Here is a 21,368-nt window from a genome sequence, read left to right on the forward strand (position 1 = left end):
AATAGGACAATGCATGTACCACAGTTCACTGGATGGGCCCTTTAAATGCATCAGGCTGAAAAGAGAGAGAAAGGAATATTGAGAAACCTAGCATTCCTTGCTGTGAGTTTCTGCTGCTGCTGTACCTCTCCCACTTATAACTTGCATTAAATAGATGGCGAGACAGTGCAGCATATGATATTTTGCTTTTCATTTGTCACACATTTTATATAGAATTCTAAAGTGTTAGAGCTAAACTGAAACTGCCAGACAGGGAAGCTCGGTACAGCGAACTGCTGACTGAGGGCTCATGACTGGGGCAGGACAAAACTGCCAGGCAGGGGTTAATAGTTGGGGCTCAGTTACATAGTGCTGGGGGTGGAGTTTAGTTAATTTGAATCAGCAGCAGTTAGGGAGGGCATTCAATTCAGACAGAACAAACAGAGTGGCAGGATAGCAGGGGAGCCCACGTGTACCTGAGATGGCATTGGAGGAGCTGTTGGCGAGGATCCAAGCCTATGCAGAGGAGCAGGGAGAAGACTGGGTCAGGCACTACAGCCAGCCCCCGAGCCACTCAGTGTTGTCCAGACAAGCATCCAGCAGGAGGAGAGCATGGCCACCCTAGTGGTTAAGCCACTCTGTGAGCAGCAGTGTGAACCAGAGGAGACAGAGGAGGAGCTCCCCATCCAGTCCGGTAGGCAGTGATGGATTGTCCTCAGCAGAGCAGAGAAGCGCCGGTAAGAAAAAGCAGCAAGGGGAGGAGGGGGGTAGGAATGAAGGAGCAGGACTGAGAGGCCAGGCAGCACATGGCAAGCTTCAGACAGTCAAGATGGCAGGGTTGTAAGAGCAGGTGAAGGTACCAAGTGGAGGGTGTCAGCAGGCAGGAGAACAGGCAGCAGCACTTAGGGGGAGATAAAACCAGCAACAGAGGCAGATTTGCTCGAGGGAATGAAGAGAGGATAAATAAACCTCAGCATAGGGACAGGGAGACTTCAGCACAGCGTGGAGTATAGCGACACCCCCTTCGGGGGGTAGCTGGCCTGGTGGGGGTCTCTTCTCCCCTTCTGTCACCACAGGCAGTTTGGAGCAGAAGGACTGGGACAGAGGGGCTACTTTTCTGTATAGGAAAGTGGAAAGGGGTGCAGCCAGCATCTTACAGCAGCCCCTCAGCCCTGTGCCAGAACCCACAGATTGCCAGTCTGGTCCTGAGTCAGTGGTTACAGTCATAAACAACTTATCTGCCTAGTGATTAACTTGCTGAGGGTATTGGTCCTTAAATGTCTGGCAAAACATAAATGGTTCAAAGCCACACATGTGCCAGGGGTAACTAATGGAATAGCAGATGCCCTCTCTCATTTTCAGCTGGACCGTTTCAGACAACTGGCTCAGAGGACAGCCGCAGCTCCAATCCCATTCCCAGACTTTCTATGGAGGATCCCATTGAATAATTGGCAGGTTTTGTAAGGAATTATTTGGCCCCAGCCACCTGGGAGGCTTACAGTAGGGTGAGCTTGAAAGGTACTGTACATGCAGGGTGATGGGGAAAGAGAGAATTTTGCTCTGTGGTTTTTATAATTGCACAGCACAGAGAACCTTTCCAAAGAAAGCATCTGCAAAGCTTTAGCAGCCCTGTCTTTCCTGCTTGGGATGCAGGATCTTAAGGACATAACTAAGAGTTTTGTGGTTTGGCAGGTTGCTAAAGGTTTACAGAGGGGTCAAAACAAGGCAGAAACGCACAAGCTAGTCACTTTCAACATACTAGAGAGCCTCTTTGGTCAGTTTGACAAGGTTTGCACTTCTACCTATGAGGTTTTACTATTTCAGTTATCTTTTTTTTGGTGTTTTTTGGGGCCTTTCACATTGGGGAATTGGTTAGCAGGAATAAAGTTGAAGATGGGGGGTCCACGCTCAACATGTGGAATAGTGCAGTTCAACATGTGGAATAGTGCAGTTCAACATGTGGAGTTGTGCGAATTTTTGAGTAAAAAACTGAAAAAGTGGATAAAGGGTTGTTGGTACAGTCGCATCAGGTTCCCGGGTTGTAGGTTCTGTGTTTTGTTAAGTTCAATAGGGTATACAGCTCCCAGAGACTGTTGTTTTTAGGACATGCAGATGCATTTTGTGGTTCCAGTTTATTGAGGCATTTAGGCAGTGCCTTGGGGGTTGGGTCTGGTTGTCAAGGAATACAGCTCCTATTCTTTTAGAATTGGGGCAGTGACTGAGGCAGCCAGGTGTTGGCTAGGCGACTCCACCATTTGCAGAATTTGCAGGTGGGTGTCAAACCATTTTCAGCTGTATGTTAATGGCTGCAGGTTCTGGAAATTTGGAGGGGCTGGCAGGATGTTGCTTAATGTGTTACGTTGCTTGTTCATTATTTTTTAATGTTCTTCTTCCTTTGTAGGTTCAAGACCATGTGTGGTGTGAGTAATGGGGTATTCCTACATGTCCTGGGTGGAGCAGTGCACAGGGCAGGGTGACAGTGGTAGGTGGTTTAGGCTTCCAGTGGGAGCTGTAGAGGTCCAATGGGATGGGATCAGAGGAATGCCTTGGATGCAAGTCAGAGATCAGCTAGCATGGACGTTCAATGATGTGGGTAAGATCCTGATAAAGGACCTCATAGGGAGGATGAAAAAAAGAGTTGGTGAAAGTTTGGCATAGGGCCTTGAAGCTTATTCTAATATGGTCCCAGATAGTCCCCAGGTTAGTATGGTGGGGGCTAGGGACTGGAAAGCTCTTGGTCAGACAAGGTAAAAAATCAATGCAGCCATGAAAAAGTTTATGAGGTGGAATGGGGGCATATCAGTTAGGCACACAATGCTAGTTACTGTCTGGATGGGGTATGCCTTAACAAGTCTTAAATTTGTCAGTGGGAAGTGGTTGGTTGTTTTCCTGTACAAGAGTGTTGGTCTCTGGGAGGTGTTATGTTACATTGGTTGAAGCATGCAATCCAATGTACCCAACATGCTGGAGGCACAATCGGCTTGTGGCTGGTATGATTTTCATGCACCTAGTTTTGGTCCATTGCCAAGGATCTTGCAGATGCAGTATTACTAGGCTAATGTTATATCACTGTTGATATTTATTGTTATAACACTGTTAATATGTACCTGTTATATATATTTATGGTTATGTATTGTTAATATGTCTTGTAATAAAGCTGTGGCCAACAAAGATTCTAATGTAAAACCAGTGTTAAGAGTTAATTATTTCTAGGCCAGTTGGGGGGGGAATGAGGCAGGTATTTGACCCTGCCCATGTCATGAGATTCGCTAATAGCATCATAACAAATCTGTTGTTCCTGAAATGGATCACAGGGCTTATTACATTATAACAATAGTTATATATATATATATATATATATATATATATATATATATATATATATATATATATATATATATATGGAATTATTATGATATGAAAGATTTCGTTACAGCGTGTGCAGACTGAACGGTTTAGATAGAGATAGATAGATATATATATATATATATATATATATATATATATATATATATATATATATATATATATATATATATATATATATATATATATATATATATATATATAGACATATAACTAGATAGGTGCACTCAGCCATGGTGATGCCTAGGTGCTGGAACAAAAATTCATATCTATAAAGCAAAAAAACTTCCGCACACATAGGTCTTGATAAGTGAAAAAAAGCTGGTATCGGTTTCAGCTTACAAACTCAAGCCGTCATCAGGAAGGGCAGAGTCTAAAGTGAACATGAAGTTATATACACACACAGGATTCAAAAATGGTGCCAAAACCATGCCAGCGACATCACAAAAAGTGGGTGTGGTTATAGTACTGAGTGCTTCAGTGATAGTGTCATGGAGCAGAGCCAATCGTGTGCATTGTATCAGTGGTAGTGTCATATCACGTAAACGTGAATACTACAGTGACTCTCAATGCTAATTAAACACCCAGTATCAAATTACGTGATTGTTGTGACAGGGAAAAACATACCCTGTGAGTGAAATAAATAAAAACAATCAAAGGATCTCCCTACGACCTTACAGTAAGGTCAGGAAGTATCCCCCTCACCTACCTCCGTGGTGGGGGCATACAGCCAAACTGTTCAGTCTGCACACGCTGTACCGAAATCTTTCACTTCTGGGTGCTGAGAAGTGGTTGTAGAAATAGAAAGCCGTGGTCTCACGCACTTTTATATAAAAGAATTAGCGTTTCGGCTCATGGTCTGGAGCATTTGTCAAAATGCATCACCATAATTAAAACCAACACAATTACCAAATAAGCTCCACCTTATTCATGACATCACCAGCAAGTGTGTTTCTTATTTAATTAAATGAATAAAATACTTAGTAAAGCTAATTGTATAGCCACAACAAATGAAAACATTTATAGCAAGTGGGACAGATAATATTAAATATAAAAATATATAAATATAATTATATACACAAAGCAACACCCAAATTTTTATCGCTTATCCAAAAAACAGCTAAAGGAACAGTATATTCATTCCCCCTTGGGGACAACAATCCCTTGTCCCTTGGGGACAACAATATATCATATTATGGGATATATGTTGAGTGTTACTTCCATGGTAGATGCAGGAATGATAAGGTCTCTCTGCAAAAGAAACAGAGCATTAACACAATTCAGTCATTATTGGCCATCTGCTTCTCTATGGCTATCCCGCCTTTTCAGAACTGATAACAAAAATGATGGCCCCATAATCATACACACAGATAAAGATTCAATATGGATTTAAGGATCCACTTCATTGGTGGATATCCAAAACACAACAGTTCACTACTCTATCATATGTTCATGTGAATAGCTGCATGATTAAAAGAACAAAGAATATATTTGCAATCAATCTTGTTCTCATATGTAAGATTTAGTTCTGCATACATTTAAGTGCTACATTTGAGTCAGGTCATAGAGCATAGAGCATATTTTGCATAGTCATACAAGCTGCATCACTTTTTTGCATTCATTATTTAAGAGTTTTATGCCATAAGTAATAACATACAACTAGTATGTCTCAGATCTGCTGAATATTCTTTCTCTACCCAGAGTGTGGTGCATAGACAAGTGTAATAATGTGTAAATTAGATATAAAAAATAGTAGGAGCACCACCACCATTCCATATTTCAGCACCTGAAACACCTGGCCTCTAGCTTGCTCTTACAGACATATTTAGGCATGTATCACTGAGGTTTATGTCAGTCCCACCTACATCTTTAGATCTGAGCCATCGCCCTTGAGAGTCCAAACAGAATGGCTGGTTGTACTGGTTGTGAGGAGCCAATGTGCTGTGTAACATTTTGCATATATGTGGAACAAGACATGAACTGCATAGTTTACAAGCTTTAATAATGAAAAACTGAAAAAACAGACCACAGCAGAAACAAAGTCCTAATTCAGGCACAAGTCTGGCAGGCAGCAATCAGAGTCTTCATGACGGGCTGAAGGTCAAGGGTGGGTGGCAGACAAAAAGGGATCCATAAAATAAGCCATGGTCAAAATCGGAGAGTGGGAGCCAGAGGGAGTAAGGACAGGGCAGGAACAGGACTTATAGGACAGGATACTCTGAGTTTCAGGATTAGTATACATAGCTGCCTTAGCCAAGCAGGAAATCTAATGATCCAGCCCAGGTTGTAGGGAAAGGCAGGCTTAAATAGGCCCTTAATTGGGCTATTGCTTACAGCTGGATCATCGACGTGGGCCAGGAAACACAGGCAGACAACCTTGCAGGCTAGAACCTCAGTGCCTCCTGTGGCTCAACCCAGAGGAGCAGAGGTCACTAAGTAGCAGGTCCCTAGTTTTAAACCAGGGAGTTCCTGACATGAACTATGTGAGCCCTGTGTGATGGTGGTATGCTATGGGAATCCTTGGTGAGTACAGGCTTGGTTGAAACAATGGAGAGACAATTTCTTTAGTAATGACTCTGAAGTCCCAGCAATGCCAAATTATGAAGCAGGATTGGACACTTATTACCACAATTTAGCTTTTGATCATCAGTTCAAGTTCTCCGATTTCCCAGGAGACGTGTTCCATCTGATTATCTGATTATGTATTAAGTATGTGAAGTACCAGCTGTTTTCATTTACAAATTATGTGATCAGAGATCATGTCTGGAGCCCATGGTGTCAATGATTTGTGTCTGAGACTCAAGTCATTGGCACCGTGTGCTACAGATGTGATCTATACAAGACTGAATACAACCAAACTCACTAGCAACATAATTTTTTCTTTCCTTTTAAATACGAGCACAGTTAGCTTTGTGATTTTGGTCAGGCGGCGCCTGGCTGTGACCTCCTGTGCCTGCATTTTCTTGGACTTTGGAATTGGGGTGGCCACTTACATTTAGTGGCAATGACCATGCCCACCAACATTGTGCAGATGAGATATTATTATATGAGCCTCTGGGATATGGTATATGATGAAAATACAGTACAGGTAATGGAAGTTCCGAATTATGGGAGGGTCATCTGCCATAGACTCCATGATAAGCTAGCAATTCACATTTTTAAAAATTATTTCCTTTTTCTTCACAATAGTAAAAGCACCTTCGAGGTGGCAGTAGCTACAGCATTCCCAGTGTCAGTAGTCACACTTGAACACAGTTTGGAAGAGTGGACAAAGCTGTGCCGAGCAGAACTATGTAGAAGTTCAAAGAGCATACAGACTAAGCAAGAGATCCTTTGCACTCACCTATATCACTATATTTAGGACATTAATAGGGGAATGTAATAAAAGTTACAAAGAGCAAAACAGTTTGCACAAATAATAAAAATTTGCATTTCGCAATGTAATATCCTTCCTTAAACTGTTATTGCATTGCGAATTTTATATATTAGTATACCCCTCCCAGCTCATTTGAAACACAGACAGGGACAAAAATAAAACCAGCCCCATATATTCAATATTGCCTACAAAATAAGGAGGGGTTTCAATTATCCTATATGTCTCCTATTAGGTTCTTTCCTACAAAGGGCAAACATAGTAAATGAAGAGACAGAACTGATGGACACCCAAAAAGAATCATCAGAGTGCATGGAGAGAGAAAATAAGAGACCAAGAATAAATGTTGGGGTGCTAGTTGAAAAGAGGAGTGTCATAAATGAAAGCGAATTGAGGTGGAGTTATGGCCTCAATTACTAACACATGTCCATTACAATAATAGTACACCATAGTGAATGGTGTAACCACAGGGATTGTAAAATTGTTACCTACAAGAATTACTGTATAAGAAAATGTATTGTAGACTGCAGTTTGAATGGTCAGCACCGAATTCCTTATTCTTGGGACAGGATATAGGGAAACTAGTGATTCCCAACCAGTGGCTCTTTTACATCTCATTGGATGTTGCTACCATTGGCTTCAAAGCAGGTGCTTATTTTTGAATTACTGGCTTGAAGGCAAGTTTTAGATAGAAAAAACATGTATACTGCCAAATCAATCCTCATGTAGGCTACCAACAACATAGGGGCTACTGATAGCTAATCACACTATTTGGCACCCCTAGGAACTTTTTGCATGCTTGTGTTGTTAAAAAGTTTAGCGATCCCTGTTATGGGCAAGAATAGAAATCATTAAGGTTCAGAACATGGAAGGCAGGGACAAATTTTCCATCAGAGCCTTTTGCTGTTTAATGATATAGCTGCTGCACACTCAAGCCAGGCAATGGATCAAATAGCTAAATTTATGTTAGTTAATAAGCCTGGATCTCTTTCTTGCATTTCCTTTTCCTCCTTTTATTTTACAGTGCTCAACTTTTTTATTTGCCTCTTCCTGATCAACCTGGATGTCTATTCGCTCATTCACTATTACCTCTCTGTACACCATCTGTTTCTATTACACAACCACAATATCTTTCCTCTTATATGTCATGCCAATCAAAGTATCAGCCTTGTTTTCAGCTTTTACAGAAATATATTTCTAACCTCGGCACATGTAATAAAAGCAGTGATCAATTTATCCAGTAGAGCATAAAAACGTCAGGTGTCATGTGAGTATCTCTTTGTGCAGTATTATCATTAAATCCATAAGCACTGGGAAATCTAGCTTCTCTTGAATGGAGATAGATAGAATTAGAAGAGCTAAGGGTAGTTTCTTGTTATTAGGAAGAATTTTGAATACAATAGAATTACAACTAATTATACCCAACTTAATCAGGTGCAAATTGTGCATCAGACAATGGAGGCACAGCTAGTAAATTATTGCCAGTTGCACCTGCAAGGGAATGGGGCAGCACATGGTCATATACAGGCCCGGACTGGCAATCTGTGGGTTCTGGCAAATGCCAGAGGGGCTGCTATAAGTTGCCATAGAAAGTGATTATTTAGTGGGCTGGTGGGGGCTGTTTGTGCCTCAATGTGGGCTGATTGGGCCTCTGTGGACCTGAAATGCCAGGGCCTATTTTAATTCTCAGTCCGGGCCTGGTCATATACTTTAATTGATTGCAATGGATAGGGGGCAACACCGAGTACAACACCCTGTACATATTGTCTGGTTAGGAGTTAGTTGAAGGGCATTCTTCCTGCACACAGCATACTTGCACTGGCTGCTCACTATGTTAATATGTAGGAATATGAAAAATAGACACAGCGCTGCCTAGTTTTCTGCAGTCTCCACATCTTCTTATATAGTGTCAATAGGAAGCAAATGTACAGTAGCCTGTAATTCAAGAAAAGTGACATATTTGGGGTGCTTTGAGTCCTGAGAGGATTCAAATTCTGATTGTGTCTCCTTTACAAGCCTATGTGGGACTTTATTCACTCCCTGCATCAAATGTGTTTAGGATCGTGCTAGGAAATATATTATCCCTAGATGCACAATCATTACCTAGCCTTGAAAAGGGACTGTGCCTGTTCTTTAAGCTGCATTTGTACATAATAACCCAGTAGGAAAAGTCTTTTGACTTGAGTAGGGAGATTCTGTGAATCGGTGAATTGATTTGCATCATCTTTGTTGTATGAACTTCCTTGCATTTTCTGATGTGATTATTCTTGTGTATTGCCAAAGTAATTTTTTATTTTAAACTCATTTTGCTATGTTGCTTGGTAACATTAATGGACAATGTCATTTAACTGTTAAGTCCAATTATCCAATTTCCCTATTATGATGGTTTGCTATTGGCGAGAGTTCGATTCTTATGTCACAGCAGTATAGCAATAATAGAGCTGAATAAATTAGCACCAGTTAAAATATTTGTTTCCGTTACATATTTTAGTGTTTGCTGCATCATCCAATCTGAACTGCAAAAAAACAAGAATAAACCATCGTATTATCAAGCCAGGCAGCCCACATGTAAACTATAGCCTTTGTCCACCTATCTACCTAGAAAGACCGTTCAGACAGTTAGGATGCAATTACCCAATAAACTATAAAAATATAAATGAACTAATGCATACAACCAGTACATTTTCATGATATTTTCCCCACAGTTTGCAAATATGAAATTATTTTGGGCAAAAATAATAAATCCTTTTAATGCTGAAGAAATCAAGCCAAGCAATTACTCTAGATAATCTACTGCTTTAACTAAGGGGAGGGGGCCCTTTGCAGCATATTAACAAAACACCATTACTAATCAGTATTCTTGACTCTAGGGGAATATTATTAAACATGCAAACAATGTATTTTAGGGACTAGAAATAATTCTCGTTGGCGTTAAAAAAAGATGCATTTTTTTCAAGAGCCTTGGATCTGGTTCTTTATATAATGATAAACGAGAATGCATACTGTATAAAATGTAATGTGTAATTTCCTTTTAAGAATTCTGTAGCATATATACTTTTCAATCATTAGTTTAAGTGAAGACAAGATATACTTTTTAATAAAAGTAGTGTACCTCTGAGGCCAGTCATCTGATCCAGATGGATTTTCAGTCTACTATTAAAATCTAATTAATTACTATTTAATCTATTAAAATCTAAACATTAAATAAAACTAATAGACTGGCTTTGCTTCCAATAAGGACTAATTATGTCTTAGTTGGGATCAAGTACACGGTACTGTTCTACAGAGAAAAAGTAAATCATTTTAAAAAATTTGGATAAAATGGAGTCCATGGGGCAAATTTACTTACCTTCGAAGTTGCGCCAGGGTTGGCTTTGCCGCACTTCACCAGGCGTAGATTCGCCAGGGCTGCGAAAATTCACGAAGATCCGAAGTTGCGCACAAGTTACAGATTGTTTGTGAAGTTGCAACGGCAAATTTGCATATGGTGTGCAGTTAAAGTACAATGGCTGTATATGCAGCAGCAAACACATTACACTACACAAGGCCAGGGAACCTTAATAAATGTATTCTAATACCCTACAGATGTGCCCACAGTATAGTTTAGGTGCCATATGTTATCAAATGTAGGGGGGGAAGGAGGGTACCCTAAAAAATTTTTTTCGATCTTTCTCAGTCTATCACCCTATAAAAAGTAAAAGACGTCAGCGTTTTTTGGGACTTAGAAAAAAAATTCAACTTTTTTTGGACCATCCCTATCTACTCTATTGCACTTCGCCTGTTCTGAGGTGGCGAAGTAAAGTCTTGCGGAAGAGGTAACGTTCACCAAAATCTGCAACTTAGTGAATTGGCGTAGTTACGTCCCTTCTCTAGAGCACAACGTCGCCTGGCGTAAGAGTGTGAAGTAGTGCTGGAGTAGGTCCACTTCACTACCGAATTTACGCCAGCACCTGTTAGTAAATCGCCGAAGTGGCAAAAAAAGTCACGCTGGTGAATTTTCGCTAGCGTTAGCCACTTTGCCCTTTAGTAAATTTGCCCCTATGGGAGATGTCCATTCTGTAATTCACAGCATTCTGGATAACGGATCCCATACCCTCATTGCACTAGTGTAGCGGCCCCCTCTGCCGCAGATTTTTAAGCACCGAGCGGGGGAGGGGGTTGGCATCTAGGCTGCTGCCTCAGGCAGCCCCAGAATGGCCCTTGTCCATACCTGTATAAAATATTTAATACTAGAATAAATTATGTTAAATGTGCCACAAACTGTCCAGCATATGATGTTTATGGAAGGAAGCATCATTTATGTATCATTTATTTTTAAAAATAAAAGGACAGGTTATACTTACATCATTTAAAACAGTCGTTAAAAGAAAGTGAGATAACACAAAGCTTTGCACCTATAATGTTTGAAGAGCATGATACTTTTTACCTAGTAAATTATCAGCCATTAAACAGTTTTTAGCAACACCAGCACATAAACAAGCATACCAGTGTGGGCTGGACAGCCAACAGAATGTGTGAGGTTTGCAAAACCACCAGCTGTGAAAGAGCATTTGCTGTAACTGCTGAACATATGGAAAAAAAATGCAAATCAGTTGAAAAAGAAAACATTCATCTCCAAGTGAAATCGCAAAGTTTTGGATAATAGTGATACTGCTGGAGAATGTGAGTTGAGTCTAGCGTTTTATATAAGTAAAACATTTTAACTGAGAATTCAGAAGTATTGATAATAATTGATAATATGATGAGATTCATGATTTAAGATTTTAGCTTGTCAAAAAATTGATTGTGATTGCAGTTGAAAAGGGGAGACTGGCAGCTGGTAAACCAATGTTATAAATATAAAATAATATTGTCATACTGCAGTAGCTCCAGGAAAATGTTAAAAGACTTATTTAAGGTTCCCATAGTTTTTTCAGGTAAAATATTCTTCAAAACGCATGGAAATTCTCAAGTAAGTGGATTAAGAAGAAGATTTCCATTTAAAGGGGGTTACATAGTTACATAGTTAGATCAGGTTGAAAAAAGACCAAAGTCCATAAAGTTCAACCCCCTCCAAATGAAACCCAGTATCCATACACACACACACACTGACCCCTCCATACACTCACATAAACTATATACTGTATACTCATACACTAACTATATATTTTAGTATCACAATAGCCTTGGATATTATTCTTGTCCAAGAAATCATCCAAGTTACTCTTAAAGGCATTAACAGAATCAGCCATCACAACATCACCCGGCAGTGCATTCCACAACCTCACTGTCCTCACTGTGAATAACCCCCTACGTTGCTTCAAATGAAAGTTCTTTTCTTCTAGTCTAAAGGGGTGGCCTCTGGTACGGTGATCCACTTTATGGGTAAAAAGTCCCCTGCTATTTGTCTATAATGTCCTATAATTTAGTCAAATCACTCTGCAAAGTGGCAGCATCCTGCATGGAATCTATAGTTCTGCACAATTTTGTATCATCAACAAAAATAGAAACAGTACTTTCAATGCCCACCTCCAGGTTATCAATAAACAAGTTGAAAAGCAAAGGACCAAGTACACGGCCCTGTGGTACTCCACTAACAACACTGGTCCAATTAGAAAATGTTCCATTTATCACCACTCTTTGACATCTATCCTTCAGCACATTCTCTATCCAGGTACAAATACTATGTTCCCGGCCAACATTCCTTAATTTAACCTTTTGTGTGACACTGTATCAGATGCTTTAGCAAAGTCTAAATACATAACATCCACTGCCTTCCCAGAATCGAGGTCCCTACTTACCTTTGTCATAAAAGAAAATTAAGTTAGTCTGGCAAGATGTATTACGCATAAAACCATGCTGGCACACACTCATAGGGGCATATTTATCAAGGGTCGAATTTCGAATTGAAAAAACGGCAAAATTTGAATTCAAAAAGACCAACCAAAATTAAGTCGTAGTTTTTTTGGTCGAATAGGTCTGTTTTCGATCGAATAGGTCCATATTCGTCCGAATTTGAATTGTGCAAATCGAAGGAATAGCGCATTTGATCGAATTTGATTCAACGTTTTTCCTGGACCTTTGTTTATGTTAACATGTTCTAGTCTCTTTTGAATTTCTTCATGCGTGAACCATGCATCATTAGTTATACTACTATGATTAGGACTATTAAGACGGAAACCTTCTGGCTCCTCATTTGTGTAGACAGACAAAAAATAAGAATTAGAAAGCTTTTTTTCTGTTCTCATCAACGAGCTGACCCCCCTCTGTTATTAAGGGTCCCAACCCTTCCTGCTTCATTTTTTTACTATATACATATATAATAATAATAAAAAAATAATTTTGGGTTATTTTTACTGCTTGCTGCAATATCCCTTTCCATATAGATTTTAGCTTGTCTGCTAGCTTTTTTGCATGATTTATTGGCCTCCTTGTACCTGATAAACGTTTCAGCTGTCCCAGCTAATTTGAAAGCCTTAAAAGCACGTCTTTTCTTATCCACTTCAACACCAACACTTTTATTGAACCACAACGGTTTTGTTTTGCAACAACGTTCCTTGCTTACAAGGGGATCATAATTTATTAAGCAGCATTTTAAAAATGTCCCATTTTTGTTCTATGTTTAACCCTGTGAAAAGCATTTCCAACTTAATATGTCAACGTTTGCATGTCTAAAAAGTGTTTTAGTTGCTCCCTTATAGAGTTGTTTCTGAAACATAAACTCAAAGGAGACCATGTTATGATCACTATTTCCTAAATGCTCATCCACACAAATGGTTGAGATAAATTTACAAGATCCAAAAGAGAATGATTCCTAGCTGGTTCTTGAATGAGCTGAAATAAAAAGTTGTCATTCAGCATATTTACAAACCTACTAGCTTTTTCTGACTTGGCAACCCTATTACCCCAGTCAATGTCTGGATAATTAAAGTCACCAATAATAATAATAACAACTTGACCTAGTGTGAAGCCGCTTCTATTTGTAAAAGTAGCTGGGCTTCATTCTCGTTACTTATATGAGGTGGTTTGTTTCATTTTCTTTGTAACCCTGTTTCCAGTTGAAATCTCTACCCATAGGAATTCCACCTCTCCCCAGTGCCAGCAATGGTTATTTCTTTAGCGCATGGCTTTAATTCAGGCTTTATATACAAACACACTCCTCCACCCTTTTTAATCCCTCTGTCCCTCTTAAAAAGGGTGTAACCAATTAAATTCACAGCCCAGTCGCATGTTTCATCCCACCTGATCTCAGTGATACCAATTACTGTATATCATAATTTTTAGAGCTTGCAATTGACTCTAGCTCTCCCATTTTTCCAGACAAACTCCATGCATTTTGCCAGCATACAGAGGTTACTATTTTTCCTTTTGTAATTTACATTACTTAATTAGTGATGGGCGAATTTATTCGCCAGGCGCGAATTCGTGGCGAATTTGCGCTATTCGCGTCCAGCGAATAAATTCGCGAAACGCCAGTGAAATTCGCGGGAAAAAGTCAAAAACCGGCGCCGGCGCCAAAAACGGGCGCCGGCGTTGAAAAAACTGGCGCCGGCGTCAAAAACGAGACGCCGGCACAGTTTCGCGAATTTTTCGCCGTTTCGCGAATTTCGCCCATCACTATACTTAATGAGTTAGTATTAGCCTGTTTTCTTTGTAACAGAGGGACCTCCTTAAAAGGTAAACTGTATTCCCCTCACTCCTCCCTCATGACCCAGTTACTAATCCAACTGGCCCATCTACCCTAACTTCCCCATAATTCTTTAGCTCACCCCCCCCATAATTTAAACACTGCTCCAACCTCTTAGCCATTCTTTCCCCTAGCACAGTGGACCCCCTTCCATTGAGGTGCAAGCCATCATGACTGTATAGGTTGTACTCAAAAATTCCTTAGTACACCTATGACTAAGCGCCAGAAGGTGCGAAACACGTAAGGTGGGCCTGGTGGGGTGAGTTTGTATCCGAATTTTTAATGCTAATTTAAATAAAGAAAAATTTTTTTACTGAGAAAAGCATTGGGACAATTATCTTTGGATAAAGGAATTTTTGAGTGCGATTGCCTTAGAACTGGGGCAAGTCCCTGGGGCTTAATTAGATAGAGATCAGATGTGGACTCCCAACTGATGCATAATGTATAGGTTGTACCCCAAGGAAAAATCAGCTCAGTGCTCTAGGAACCCAACCAAGACTTGAGCCACGCATTTAGCTCCCTAAGATCCTGCTGTCTTCCTAAACTTGAACGTGGCTAGGGCAAAATTTCAGAAAAAATTAAATTGGAAGACCTTCCCTTAATCTTAGAGCCTAGATCACGGAAGCACTTTTTAAGGTCTTCCATCTACCATTAATTTTATTATTAGTACCAATATGTACTAAGTCATGCCCAGCCCCACCCAATAATTTGTCTACCCAATCAACCACATGCCGAACCCTGGCACCAGGAAGATCGCAAACTGTTGTAGCGATCCGGACAACAGATTACCCTATTCCTTTCCTAATAATTGAATCCCCTACAACCACAATATTTTTAGGCCTGGCTCTGCTCTCCTCCCCACCACTACTAGAGAAACTGTAGTTGTTAAGAGAGATCAGCCCAATCTAGAACTGCCAATCCAGAGTTCACACTCCCACCTTCTTTACACAATTTGGTGAATCTATTAGGATGTATAAAACCCCAGAGCAGCCCCTTTCCTTTTGCCCATATTAGATTTTCTAACTGTCACACAGCTAACCGTCTCATCATCCTGCTGCTGTTCTGTTCCCCCCAAACTATCTGACCCCATTAGGTCCTGCTCAGTGAGCCTTAGACTCCTCTCAAGATTGTCAATGGACCACAGTGTTGCAATCTGCTGCTCTAGAGCTCTAACACAAGTCACTGCAGAGGTAAGCAGTTTGGAATTATTGTTCCAAATCTGAACACATATGGCAGACTGTGCACTGGGTCAGACCTTCTTGCTAGCACTCATTATCCCAGTTACAGATCAAAAAACAAAAAAAAAAAAATAGGATTTAGAACACACTTTTGACCTAATTTGAGCCTCCTTTAGTTTGAAACTCCTGTGTTTGTAACTTACAGAGACTCCACTTAACTTCTGTGGTTGTAGCTCCACTTACTTAACTCCTGTGTTTGCAACTCCACTTACAGAGGCCCCACTTAAAGAGCAAAACGTTAAGAGCAGCTAAACACTAGAGCAGGAGTCCCCAACCTTTTTTACTTGTGAGCCACATTTAAAATGTAAAAATAGTTGGAAATCAACACAAACATGAAAATGTCCATGGGGATGTCAAATAAGAGCTGTGATTGGCTGTCTGGTAGCCCCTATATGTACTGATAGCCTATAGAAGGCTCTGTTTGGCAGTACACCTGGTTTTTATGTAACCAAAACTTGTCTCTAAGGCAGGAATTCAAAAATAATCACCTGCTTTGAGTCCACTTGGAGCAGCATTCAAGGGTTTGGTGAGCAACATGTTGCTCGCGAGCTACTGGTTGGGGAACACTGCACTAGAGCAAGCTCCACTGGAGTCCCAGGGGTTCTATTTATACAGTCTGTTCAGGTGCGCTTATCAAACCCCACCCACCTCAAACTGAGGGAAAACTAACTGTAAAGTATAGCAGGTTGTGGCAAACTGGCTTTAAGCACAACAGCACAACAAACTTTGCTATTTAGCATCAAAAACAGAAAAAAAACTATACAAAATGAAACCACAGTACTTTAAATTGACAACCCTTACTTTAAAATAACAGTTAATAAATACTTATCCTTTTGTGTTGATTTTTCACCAGTCAGCAGCCTGTTAGTAAGCCAATAAGATAGTAAGAGTGCTTTTTATAATGAATATAGTTTATGTATTAATTAAAATAATTCTTCATGGTTTGATTTTGAATATATTTCTAGAATACAATGCATAGTATAATATAGAATAAATGCAATTGCAACTGAAGTCAATATTTGTTTCTTGAAACAATATAGCGAAGTCTCCGTCAGCCCTTTTAATAAGGTGGCTCTCTTGATACTGGACTCATAAATAGCGATGGGCCAATAAATTCGCCAGGCATGGATTTGCGACACTGCTGCGAAAAATCCGCTGCAACAAAAATAATTGTCGTGTGTCAAAATTGTCACAAGCATAAAAATTGTCGCACATCATAATTATTCGCCCATTGACTTTAATGTATTTGGACAAAATAGTCGCGCATATAAATATTGTCGCTCGTGGCAAAATTGATTTAAATGGGTGGCGTGAATTTTTCAGCGTTTCACAAAAATTTTCAGCAAAATGGGACAAATACGCCCATCACTACTCATAAACACTGACATATGCCGATGCATGAGAAGCATTATGTTACTTAGATGTTAGCCTTTGATTCTTTGAGATCTCCTGGCTGAATGGAAAGTGAAAGGAAGTGTCTGCCTTACCTTTATGCCTAATGCATAGAGGAGGGGCAGACAATATTTGATTGACAGAGGAAAAAACTTGATTTTTTTAATTAAAGTCTGATGTGTTAAAAGTCAGATGAACAAAGTACTCGAACTCAGACCTGCTGAGAACATGTAAAATTCAATGTGCTGGCTGGGTTTCCAAAAAATCATAGCTTTTGGAAGACTTTACAAAAAAATCATAGTTTTCATGCCCCAAATTAAAAAAAAAATCATAGGATTATGATTTTTTTATGATTGTATGGTGACTTTTTCTGCACAAGAAAAATTCATGAAAATGTATTGATAAATAGGAGGGAAAAGTCAGTGAGGATTTAGTCGGAGTAGTTTTCAGTTTTAAGCCCCTAAATGTGGGACATGCTCCCATTGAAATGTATCATAACAGGTAGGGGAAAAAATTTAAAATCTGGGGAAATATAGGAGAATGTATAATCCGGGTTTGACATTAGTTTTAAAATATATGGGGGGTGGATAAGTCAGGGGCAGTTTGGGGGTAGAATATGTGTTTTTTATTTTAAATGGTCTCCTTTGCAATAAAGTAAAAAAAGTTTTTGCCTGCAGTTATCCAGATTCTTTCCACTAAATAATTTGGCTGATACAGAACACTTGGTTCCAGTATAGTAGGAATAGTAGGCAGTAGTTTAGCTGTTAAACATGAATGACAGACTGTGATGAATACTTTTAAGGCACTGCAAGGGAATACTGGGTGAGCTGACTAAACTAATTTTTGTGTTTTAAGATTAGGGGGCGGATGCCTTAACCTCATTTTGTTCAATTTCATTAAAAAGCTTTAAGGCATATTATTATTAATACATGTATAGGGCATAGTATTGCCTGGGATGAAATACATGCATATTAGCATTCTGGTCCCATTCATCTCCTGTTAGTGAATAATTGCCTATTTACATTTTGCACATCTCCTACAGTGACCCCTGCACTGCATATTTTCAGGATATCCTCAGAGGACAACAATGAATAGGCAGTTCAGATCCATTTATGCTACTGATTGATCCACCTATATGAGCAACAAATTAAAATGTACTGATGCCTGGATATAGATAACAAGCCTAAGTTTAAGCAGTGGAGCATAGTGCATTCCTGTGAATCCCACCAACTATCAAGTAAGAGAGACTTTCAATAAACAATGTTTGTGTGTGTTTTTTAACCCTTTAAGTGCCAGCAGAATTTCACATTTTGGTTACGCGAAATGCCAGCCGTTTTTGAAACATTTTGTGCTCTCTCACTTTAGGGGTATTTTCTGAGGGGAAACCTATAGTTTACCTAGGAAAACTATACATTGTTTTTTTCGGTAGAAACTGAGCTTTCTAAATCTGCCTGAGTTTTCATGTATTTCCACCTGTGCAAAAAAATTTATAGTGCTAAATACCAAAAAAAAATGAAAAATTACCATTTTTCATCGTATATCAATTTATACCAGAAAAATATTTCATTTTACGGAGGAAAATCCAACTGATTTGGAAAGCCTTATGTCTCTCGAACGTGCCAATACCAGATATGTATAGTTTTAGGGAGATTTAGGACTTCTGTACCTCAAAAACTCCCGGCAGTATATTACCGAATTTTGAAAGCACTAAGGCAGAAAACGGCATGCTTTAGATTCCAAGGCAAAAAATCCTGAAACCGTAGGTTTACCCCAGAAAACCATACATTTTTGAAAAGTACACATTCTGCCGATTACAAAATGGGTAACTATGTCTCTCTACTCCCAACTACCAAACATAAAAGCTTGTCTGAACATAGCGGTTTTTCATAAAAAAATTCAAAATTCTGAAAAATCATTTCAAAGGTTTTATTTTGCTGCTCCGCATATCCCAAACTATATTAGGTACCAAGAAAAAGCACCTGAAATATGATTTCCAGGGGTCCACTGAACAGTTTGATACCCATTATGCATAGGTTTACCAAAGTATCTGGCATTTAGAGACACCAATATGAAGTTAGCACATCCAAATTGTTCAGGACTTTACTTCAGCTACTGAGAAATCAACACATTGACTGCATTTTTTGTGGGGTAAAAACACAGAAATATATGTTTACCCCCCAAAACCCATATATTTTTGGAAAGTACACATTCTACTGAAGCTAAAATGGGTACCCATGCCTTTCTGCTCCAAACTACTGAGTCGCAATGCTTTCCCAAAATTGTCGGTTTTGGTGAAATATCTGAAAATTGCCTCAAACCTTCAGCTTCCCAGCACCATATCGCCCATGTATCATTACGTACTAAGAAAAAGCACCCTAAATATGATTGCCAGGGTTCCTCTGAACATTTTGGTAGTCATTGTTCATAAGTTTACCAAAGTATCTGGCATTTAGAGGCCCCAAAATGAAGTTAGCGCATACAAACAGTCCCATGGGTAACTTCAGCAAATGAATGATCAACACATTGACTGCATTTTTGTGGGGTAAAAACACAAAAATATATGTTTACCCCCAAAAACCCATATATTTTTGGAAAGTACACATTCTACCGAATCTAAAATGGGTACCCATGCCTTTCTGCTCCAAACTACTGAGTCGCAAGGCTTTCCCACAATTGTCGGTTTTGGTGAAATATCTGAAAATTGCCTCAAAGCTTCAACTTCTCAGCACCATATCACCCATGTATCGTTACGCACCAAGAAAAAGCACCCTAAATATGATTGCCAGGGTTCCTCCAAACAGTTTGGTGGCCATTGTTCATAGGTTTACCAAAGTATCTGGCATTTAGAGGCCCCAAAATGAAGTTAGCGCATACAAATAGTCTTGTGGGTAACTTCATCTAATGAAAAATCAACACATTGACTGCATTTTTGTGGGGTAAAAACACAGAAATATATGTTTACCCCCCAAAGCCATATATTTTTGGAAAGTACACATTCTACTGAATCTAAAATGGGTACCCATGCCTTTCTGCTCCAAACTACTGAGTCGCAAGGCTTTCCCAAAGTTGTCGGTTTTGGTGAAATATCTGAAAATTGCCTCAAAGCTTCAACTTCCCAGCACCATATCACCCATGTGTCATTACGTACTAAGAAAAAGCACCCTAAATATGATTGCCAGGGTTCCTCTGAACATTTTGGTGGCCATTGTTCATAAGTTTACCAAAGTATCTGGCATTTAGAGGCCCCAAAATGAAGTTAGCGCATACAAACAGTCCCGTGGGTAACTTCAGCTAATGAAAAATCAACACATTGACTGCATTTTTGTGGGGTAAAAACACAGAAATATATGTTTACCCCCCAAAACCCATATATTTTTGGAAAGTACACATTCTACCGAATCTAAAATGGGTACCCATGCCTTTCTGCTCCAAACTACTGAGTCGCAAGGCTTTCCCACAATTGTCGGTTTTGGTGAAATATCTGAAAATTGCCTCAAAGCTTCAACTTCTCAGCACCATATCACCCATGTATCGTTATGCACCAAGAAAAAACACCCTAAATATGATTGCCAGGGTTCCTCCGAACAGTTTGGTGGCCATTGTTCATAGGTTTACCAAAGTATCTGGCATTTAGAGGCCCAAAAATGAAGTTAGCGCATACAAACAGTCCCGTGGGTAACTTCAGCTAATGAAAAATCAACACATTGGACTGCATTTTTGTGGGGTAAAAACACAGAAATATATGTTTACCCCCCAACCCCATATATTTTTGGAAAGTACACATTCTACAGAATCTAAAATGGGTACCCATGCCTTTCTGCTCCAAACTACTGAGTCGCAAGGCTTTGCCAAATTTGGCGGTTTGGGTGAAATATCTGGAAATTGCCTCAAAGCTTCAACTTTCCAGCATCGTATTGTCCATGTATCATTACCAGCATAAAGCATCCTAAAAATAAACATAGGGGTCTACTAAACAGTTTGATGCCCAATGTGCATAGATATACCAAACTATGTGGCGCACAGAGACCCCCAAATGACAACATGTATAGACATTTTCACCGCTGACGCACTGGCTGCTGCAATATAACCACCCGGTGTGTGTATTATGCGACATTAGACCACCTAACAGTACAGAGAAAACCATATATTTTCAGAAAGTACACATTCTGACGAATCCAATATGGGTAAATATGTGTTTCTACTGCAAACTGCAAAGCAATGCTGAACATAACGGTTTTTATCAAATTTCTGAAAATCGTCAGAAAGATTGAATTTTACCCCATTATATGCCCCACATTTCGTAACGTATCAGCATAAAACATCCTAAATATGAACGCCAAGGGTCTACTGAACA

The sequence above is a fragment of the Xenopus laevis genome, chromosome 4S (assembly GCF_017654675.1).
Source record: "Xenopus laevis strain J_2021 chromosome 4S, Xenopus_laevis_v10.1, whole genome shotgun sequence".
NCBI classification, from domain to species: domain Eukaryota; kingdom Metazoa; phylum Chordata; class Amphibia; order Anura; family Pipidae; genus Xenopus; species Xenopus laevis.